A 7,789-nucleotide genomic window follows, 5' to 3' on the forward strand; every position below is an offset into this window, starting at 1 on the left:
ATCTGTAAAAATAATTGGCAAGAGTTGTTTTTTTTTTAAGTATTAAATGTAACCCAGTACACTGCCTGACACATTGTGGGTGTTTTAAAAATGACTTAAAAATGGTTTCCTGGGTGTCCAGAAAGGAAGAATACAATATAACTTTGAACCCTGAACTCATCATCTTACTACAAATAAATTCAAAATTTGTTCCAGGAAATCTTGAGGGCAGGACCAATTAGGGAGACTGAAGACCTAGCAAATTCACAGTAATGCACTTAATTAAAACCATGGTTTATAACATTGTAGGAAAATGCTACTATATTAAAAGACTGCACAGTAACTCATCTATTTACCCAAATCATTCAAATATTAGTATTTTTAGAAACCTGAGGAAAAATGTTTGCACAAGCTATCTGAATAAAGAAGGCACAAAGAGGTGTGCATTGTGGTGGAAGGTGTCCCCAGAGGAGCTGGTTGACTAGCTGCCAAGAAGTGTTACAAGGCACCATATCCCAGTGAATGCACAGTGCTCAAGGGAAAGATGACAGTACCTGTATAACCACCAAAGTAAGTCATACTAACAAAAAACTGGTATATAAAATCCAGTTTATTAATATGCAATGAGTTTCAGTCTTCTGACTCCTAACTCTTCTGTATGTTGCCACAATATACCATCCTCCCTCTCAAAGTGCACACTCTTTCTCTAGATGTTAGTAAGCTTCACGGCAATGGAATTTGGAACCTTTTACCACACTTAAGACTTCACCTGTCACTACAATCTTTTTAGGTAGGAGGAAATTTTACTCACGTACAAGTTGGTTTTCTTCTCTCCTTTCTCAAACGTAACGTGAACTCTAGGTTTAGAGTTGCTTACCATACAGAAAAAGAGTATCTAAAATGTGGTGGGGTGGTCAAGAACTCCTAGAGGAGGCACTTTGTTGAGCTTCACAGGTGAGTAAGAATTAGTTATAGCTGTAATGTTAAGAATTTTGGACTTGAACCTATGGCTGACAAGTCTTAAAAGGTTTTAAGGAGGGATACAGTCCTATTTCACTTAAAAGTCAATTGTGAAGAAAAGGCCAAGCCTGCCACAGGGAGCTCAGTTAGACTATCTGGCACAGGTAAGAATGACATCTGGTATCTGATCTAGAACCCCGGCAGCAGGAAGAGAGGGGAAGGAAGGAGAGGGAATGAACTGGAGGAACAACAAAGTGTTTACAATAGGTAGAACTTCTATGAGATATAAGAGACCATGGACTCCCAGAATTATAGCTTGTGACTGGATGAAGCGTGGTGTCAGGAGCTAAATAAAGTGGACACAGAAGGAAGTTTCATAAATCAAGTTTTGACTACAACGTCTCTAAATATAGAAATTCTACAAACAAGTATAACACTTCCACTTCCCCAATTTTAAATTATCACAAGTAATGTTAAACCAAAATAAGCCAAATCTTGCAAAGAAACTGTTGACAGATACACAGTAGCTAGGGCCCCTATTTTTATTAAGTCTCTGTGAGAAAATTTTTATATGTGGCAGAAATCCTCCAAAAGCATTACCTACAATGCATTTTATAACTGCATAAAAACATGTGCATTACCAAAGACAGCCTGAAGGAAAAGCACAGGCTTACAAAAGACAAATAAGGTACAGGATCCCATAACCACAAAGCCTTAATCAGTTTAGATCTAGGTGTAAAAGCTTGTAGATCATCTATCTAGGACGTCTGGCTAGTCATCATGTACTCTGAACAGATGCTCAATAATCACAAGTAAAATCCTGAAATAAAACCAAAAAGTGAATCAAATAATGTGAAGGGTAGGGAAGGCAGGCAAATCCCCTTAGGGAAGCGAAAGGTACTGGTATTACAGAATATTCTTCACCTGGTACATGGGGGTTAGCCACCTGTGCATGCAGGTATCACATTATTACATGTATGTATGTAACATCTGATTGACTGTGGTAACATCTGAATATAGTAGCATCATTTGTTAGAACCAATAAGCTTTTTTTTTTAACTTTATATATGCTATATTCAGGAATTTTAATACAAAATATCATGTTTGCCCAACTATATATGGATTGTTCAGATGACTTTTTTTTAAGTTATATATGTGTGTGTATATATTTCAGATTATTTTCCGTTAATAGTTTATTATAAGATATTGAACATATATATATACACTAAATCCTTGCTGCTTATCTATTTTATGTATAGCAGTTTGCATCTGTTAATCCCATACTCCTGATTTATCCCTCCCTACTCCCTTTCCACTTTGGTAACTGAAAGTTTGCTTTCTGTGTCTGTGAGTCTATTTGTTTTGTATATAGATTCATTTGTGTTATTATTTTTAGATTCCACATATAAGTGATATCATACAGCATTTGTCTTTCTCTGCCTGACTGACTTCACTTAGTTAGGTGAAGTCATATTTGTTCATATTTGTTAGGTTTATACCAATTCTCTCTGACCTGGTGTAGAATAATTACTTCATAATCTATATTTGCAGAGAAATAGTAATTAAAACTTTGAAAAATGCAACAAATACATTTGATGTTTTTAAAAAATCAAGTTTTACTTTATGTAATCATAATAGTTACCATTTACTAAATGCTTACTACAAATTCAGTACACTTTATTATCTATTTGTCATGCTCAATATTCATTGAGAATCTAAAATATTTCAGGTTCTGTACAATCTAAACTATTTCAGCTTCACATACAGGAGTTTGTTTACTAGGTGCCAGCTAGACAAAGCTAGGCACCGTTGATAACACTGGCAAACCTCACAACATCCCTGCAGGACAGATGATACTGTGCCCATTTCACACATGAAGAAACGGGACGATTACATTACTTGCCAAAATTTACTTAAGTGATGAAGCCAGTAAATGATGAAACCTGTTTAATTCTAAAGCCCATGAACTTTCCATGGACTTTATCTGCCTTTTCCTCTCTTAAATGGGTATAATAATTAATGCTGGGTGGTTCACAGGTTCCTGCACGTACCAGATTAACTTATTCTTGCTACATTTATAATAAAAGAAGAAAAACAAGCCACAGACACCTTCCAACACTCAGGCCTACATCAATCACATGCATAAATTAGGGAATGCTAATTATCTCTTCCCTCTTGGTATAACCCTTTGAGAGGAAGAAAAGGTGATCAGCACCTCCCCAGTTACAGGCCTGATGTCTGCTTCAGGCATGTACGACTGAAGTCTGCATCCAATAAACATCGCTCTCTGCTCTTCAAAATGGGTAACATGTAATGATGGGCAATCTTGGCAGTTTGCAGTTATCATATAATTTGAACACTCTGTTAATTATCAACGGTTTCAGAATATTTACGTGGAGATTTTCCTGCTCATAATAAGTGGAGAACTGGCATTGTTTCCTTTTTAGAAACCAAGAAAATGTGTGGCAGATAACAAACATAATGCAAAGACCACTGCTTCAGTTTAACATAATCCAAACACCATTTGGAGAATGTGGGAAATACATATTCATACTAAGGCAGAGAAAAGCAGAAATACTTGAATAGGAGTAGGCAATCCTTCTTCTTCAAAGGGTCAATAAGACACAGAAGGAAAAAAAAATTATAGCCATTATAAGTAAAAAGTAGCTCAATTAAGGTTGGATTTGTTTAGAAGCACAGAATTATAGAAGGAAACAATTACAGTAATTAGTCTAAACCCCTCAATTTTCAAGATGGAAAACGAAAAGACTTCCATGAGCTCTTATAGATTCCCAGTAGCAAAACTGGTCCCAGACAGCACATTTCTTATGTCCAATGCTTTATTTTTAAGCATCCCAATTTGCCTGATTCTATCAGCTTGGATACTTTCTAGTTCTACAGATTCCCAGGCCTATCACTGGGAAACTGTGACTTAGTAAGTGAGTCATTACATGAATCAGGGCACGAATCTCCTAAAATGGTCTTCCTGCCTTCCACAGAGCTACTAGTTTTTTGCCCCCCCCCACAACAACCACTAATGCCCTTCTCCTGCTTAAACTCCCCTACTGATTACAAGTTAAAGTTCAAACTTCATAGTACGAAATATGGCACCCTTCAAAATCCCACCCCAATCTACTTTATCACATTCACTGCTAGACACATCCCCTAGATTCAGATGTCCTAACTATACCAACTTTTCCTTTATCGGGGGGTTTTTTTCACTCTATTCTTCTGTAAAAAGCTGTTCCCCTCTGTCATATTCACCACACTTTCTCTCATTCTTCAACCCCCAACTCATATGTCACCTCTTCTTTGGAAGATTTCCGTCCTCTTAGGTAGTCAGTCATCATCTCCTAGGTATGCTCATAACACCTATTCATCCCACAGTAACTTTACTTATCATCAGTTCAGTTCAGTCGCTCAGTCGTGTCCGACTCTTTGCGACCCCATGAATTGCAGCACGCCAGGCCTCTCTGTCCATCACCAACTCCCGGAGTCTACCCAAACCCATGTCCATCGAGTCGGTGATGCCATCCAACCATCTCATCCTCTGTCGTCCCCTTCTCCCGCCCCCAATCCTACCCAGCATTAGGGTCTTTTCCAATGAGTCAACCCTTCGCATGAGGTGCCCAAAGTATTGGAGTTTCAGCTTCAACATCAGACCTTCCAATGAACACCCAGGATTGATCTCTTTTAGGATGGATTGATTGGATCTCCTTGCAGTCCAAGGGACTCTCAAGAGTCTTCTCCAACACCACAGTTCAAAAGCATCAATTCTTCGGCGCTCAGCTTTCTTCACCGTCCAACTCTCACATCCATACATCACCACTGGAAAAATCATAGCCTTGACTAGACGGACTTTTGTTGGCAAAGTAATGTCTCTGCTTTTAAATATGCTATCTAGGTTGGCCATAACCTTCCTTCCAAGGAATAAGTGTCTTTTAATTTCATGGCTGCAATCACCATCAGCAGTGATTTTGGAGCCCCCCAAAATAAAGTCTGACACTGTTTCCAGTTTCCCCCTCTATTTCCCATGAAGTGATGGGACCAGATGCCATGATCTTAGTTTTCTGAATGTTGAGCTTTAAGCCAACTTTTTCACTCTCCTCTTTCACCTTCATCAAGAGGCTCTTTAGTTCTTCTTCACTTTCTGCCATAAGGGTGGTGTCATCCGCATATCTGAGGTTATTGATATTTCTCCTGGCAATCTTGATTCCAGCTTGTGTTTCTTCCAGCCCAGCGTTTCTCATGATGTACTCTGCATATAAGTTAAATAAGCAGGGTGACAATATACAGCCTTGACGGACTCCTTTTCCTATTTGGAACCAGTCTGTTGTTCCATGTCCAGTTCTAACTGTTGCTTCCTGACCTGCATACAGGTTTCTCAAGAGACAGGTCAGGTGGTCTGGTATTCCCATCTCTTTCAGAATTTTCCACAGTTTACTGTGATCCACACAGTCAGAGGCTTTGGCATAGTCAATAAAGCAGAAATAGATGTTTTTCTGGAACTCTCTTGCTTTTTCGATGATCCAGTGGATATTGGCAATTTGATCTCTGGTTCCTCTGCCTTTTCTAAAACCAGCTTGAACATCTGAAGTTCACGGTTCACATATTGCTGAAGCCTGACTTGCAGAATTTTGAGCATTACTTTACTAGCATGTGAGATGAGTGCAATTGTGCGGTAGTTTGAGCATTCTGCGGCATTGCCTTTCTTTGGGATTGGAACGAAGACTGACCTCTTCCAGTCCTGTGGCCACTGCTGAGTTTTCCAGATTTGCTGGCATATCGAGTGCAGCACTTTCACAGCATCACTTTTGAGGATTTGAAATAGCTCCACTGCAATTCCATCACCTCCACTAGCTTTGTTCGTAGTGATGCTTTCTAAGGCCCACTTGACTTCACATTCCAGGATGTCTGGCTCTAGGTGAGTGATCACACCATCGTGATTATCTGGGTCATGAAAATCTTTTTTGTACAGTTCTGTGTATTCTTGCCACCTCTTCTTAATATCTTCTGCTTCTGTTAGGTCCATACCATTTCTGTCCTTTATCGAGCCTATCTTTGCATGAAATGTTCCTTTGGTATCTCTAATTTTCTTGAAGAGATCTCTAGTCTTTCCCAATCTGTTGTTTTCCTCTATTTCTTTGCACTGATCGCTGAGGACTTATCATACTGTATCCCAGTTTCACATTTGCCTATTTCACTTGTTCTGGACAGAGATCTTTTTTTATTTACCTCTATGCCTACTGCCTAAACCAGATCTCCCAGAGAAAATGCTCAATAACTATTTGCTTAACAAATAAACTGGGTAAATAAATAAGATGGTTGAGATATGGAAAAGAATAAAAAAGCAAGGGAGGCATGGAGAAGAGTAATACTGAATTGAAAACATATACAGAAGAGAAACTGGTAAGAAAGCATAGGAGGTTCCAAACTACTTCCCTGAAACCCTACAGGCATAAGAGCTATGGATCTTAGACAAAACTACCTTTTGTAATATGGACCTTCTGTAATTTTTTTCTTCTTGTAAGTACACTTTTAGAGATAAAGGTTTACTTCCCATTGAATTCTAAAGGCTTTTTATTGGAATGAAGAGAAAGCCTTGGGTTTCTGAACTATACTTTGAATCATATTGATTAGTATAGATTTGACTGAAGGTCTGACATTCAAAAGCAAGATCATCAAGTTCCTGAAGGCATATCATATAATCTTTCTCCAGTGCCTCCTCCACTTCATGTGCTACATACATAAAAGGAACTCTCTAAACTTGCTGATTAGTTGGGGAAAATGTTCTTTCCACATCTGATTTGCAAGGAGATCAAGGTCAGTTCCATGCAAGAATGATTAGAGCAAAATACCTACTTCTTTACAGTTCCTGCAGTAAGACGAAATTTACAGGCTATATATATTCTCCACACCTGTTCCCCATCTATTCATTCTTTCTTTCTTTTATCCATATATTTAGTCATTCAAACATGAACAGTGAACTATAATAAAAGGATATGAAGAATGCTATGAGAAACAAGAGGATAGAACTAACACTACTCGGGAGGTAAATCAAAGTACCGTACATATCACAAAGAAGGCAATTTTTGTATAAGAATTATCTAGGGACTCCCTGGCAGTCCAGTGGTTAGGATTCCAGGCTTTCACTGCTGAGACTCTGGATTCAATCCCTGGTCAGCTAACTAAGATACTGCAAGCCACACAGTGCAGCCAACACACACACACAAACACACACACACAATTATCTAACATGAGGTCAGTGTTAAAGTAAGTGGGTTTAACGGTGTCCTCATAGTAAAATACATAGTACAGGTCTGTTGCTAGGCACTATTACAAAGAAAGGAGAAGTATCTGAATCTAAGAGAAGGACTTGCTAAATGAAGGAAAGAACACAGCCAGTAAAACAGCAGAGCCTTTCCTACTCAGAGAGTATAATCTGAGAGCGATGTGATTTCAAAGAACTAATTCTTGAAACTCAATAGTTTCAAATTGTGCACCTTATAGGTCTAGAAATTTCAAGGAGATACAGCAGAGCTGTTGAGGATACCAATTTTAATGAAAGTAGCTCTGTTTTTGGTGTTTTACATATTTAATGTTTTACATTAAAAAAAAAAAAAGTGTTAAACACATACCAGATTCCATTCCCTTAATTTAGAAACAATTAAAAAGAGGTCAAAGACATGAAGTAACTTGCCAAGATCTCAACTTAAGGAACAAAGTATGTCATGTTATTGATTTTGAACTTTACTACACAAGTCACAGAGAGTCAATATTTAAAACATAGCCTATAGGACTTTCCTGGTAGTCCAGGGGTTAAGACTCTGTGATTCCAATGCAAGGGGCA

At 38.3% G+C, this 7,789-nt stretch overlaps 1 protein-coding gene across 9 annotated transcripts in view; it reads right to left on the reverse strand.

Annotated features, from left to right (window-relative positions):
• The window catches only part of ITSN2 (intersectin 2), a 127,276-nt gene that overhangs the window by 99,010 nt on the left and 20,477 nt on the right, over positions 1 to 7,789 (reverse strand). The gene's annotated exons all lie outside the window — the stretch shown is intronic.

Source organism: Giraffa tippelskirchi, chromosome 4 (assembly GCF_054371585.1).
Source record: "Giraffa tippelskirchi isolate mGirTip1 chromosome 4, T2T-mGirTip1v1.2.pri, whole genome shotgun sequence".
Taxonomy (NCBI): domain Eukaryota; kingdom Metazoa; phylum Chordata; class Mammalia; order Artiodactyla; family Giraffidae; genus Giraffa; species Giraffa tippelskirchi.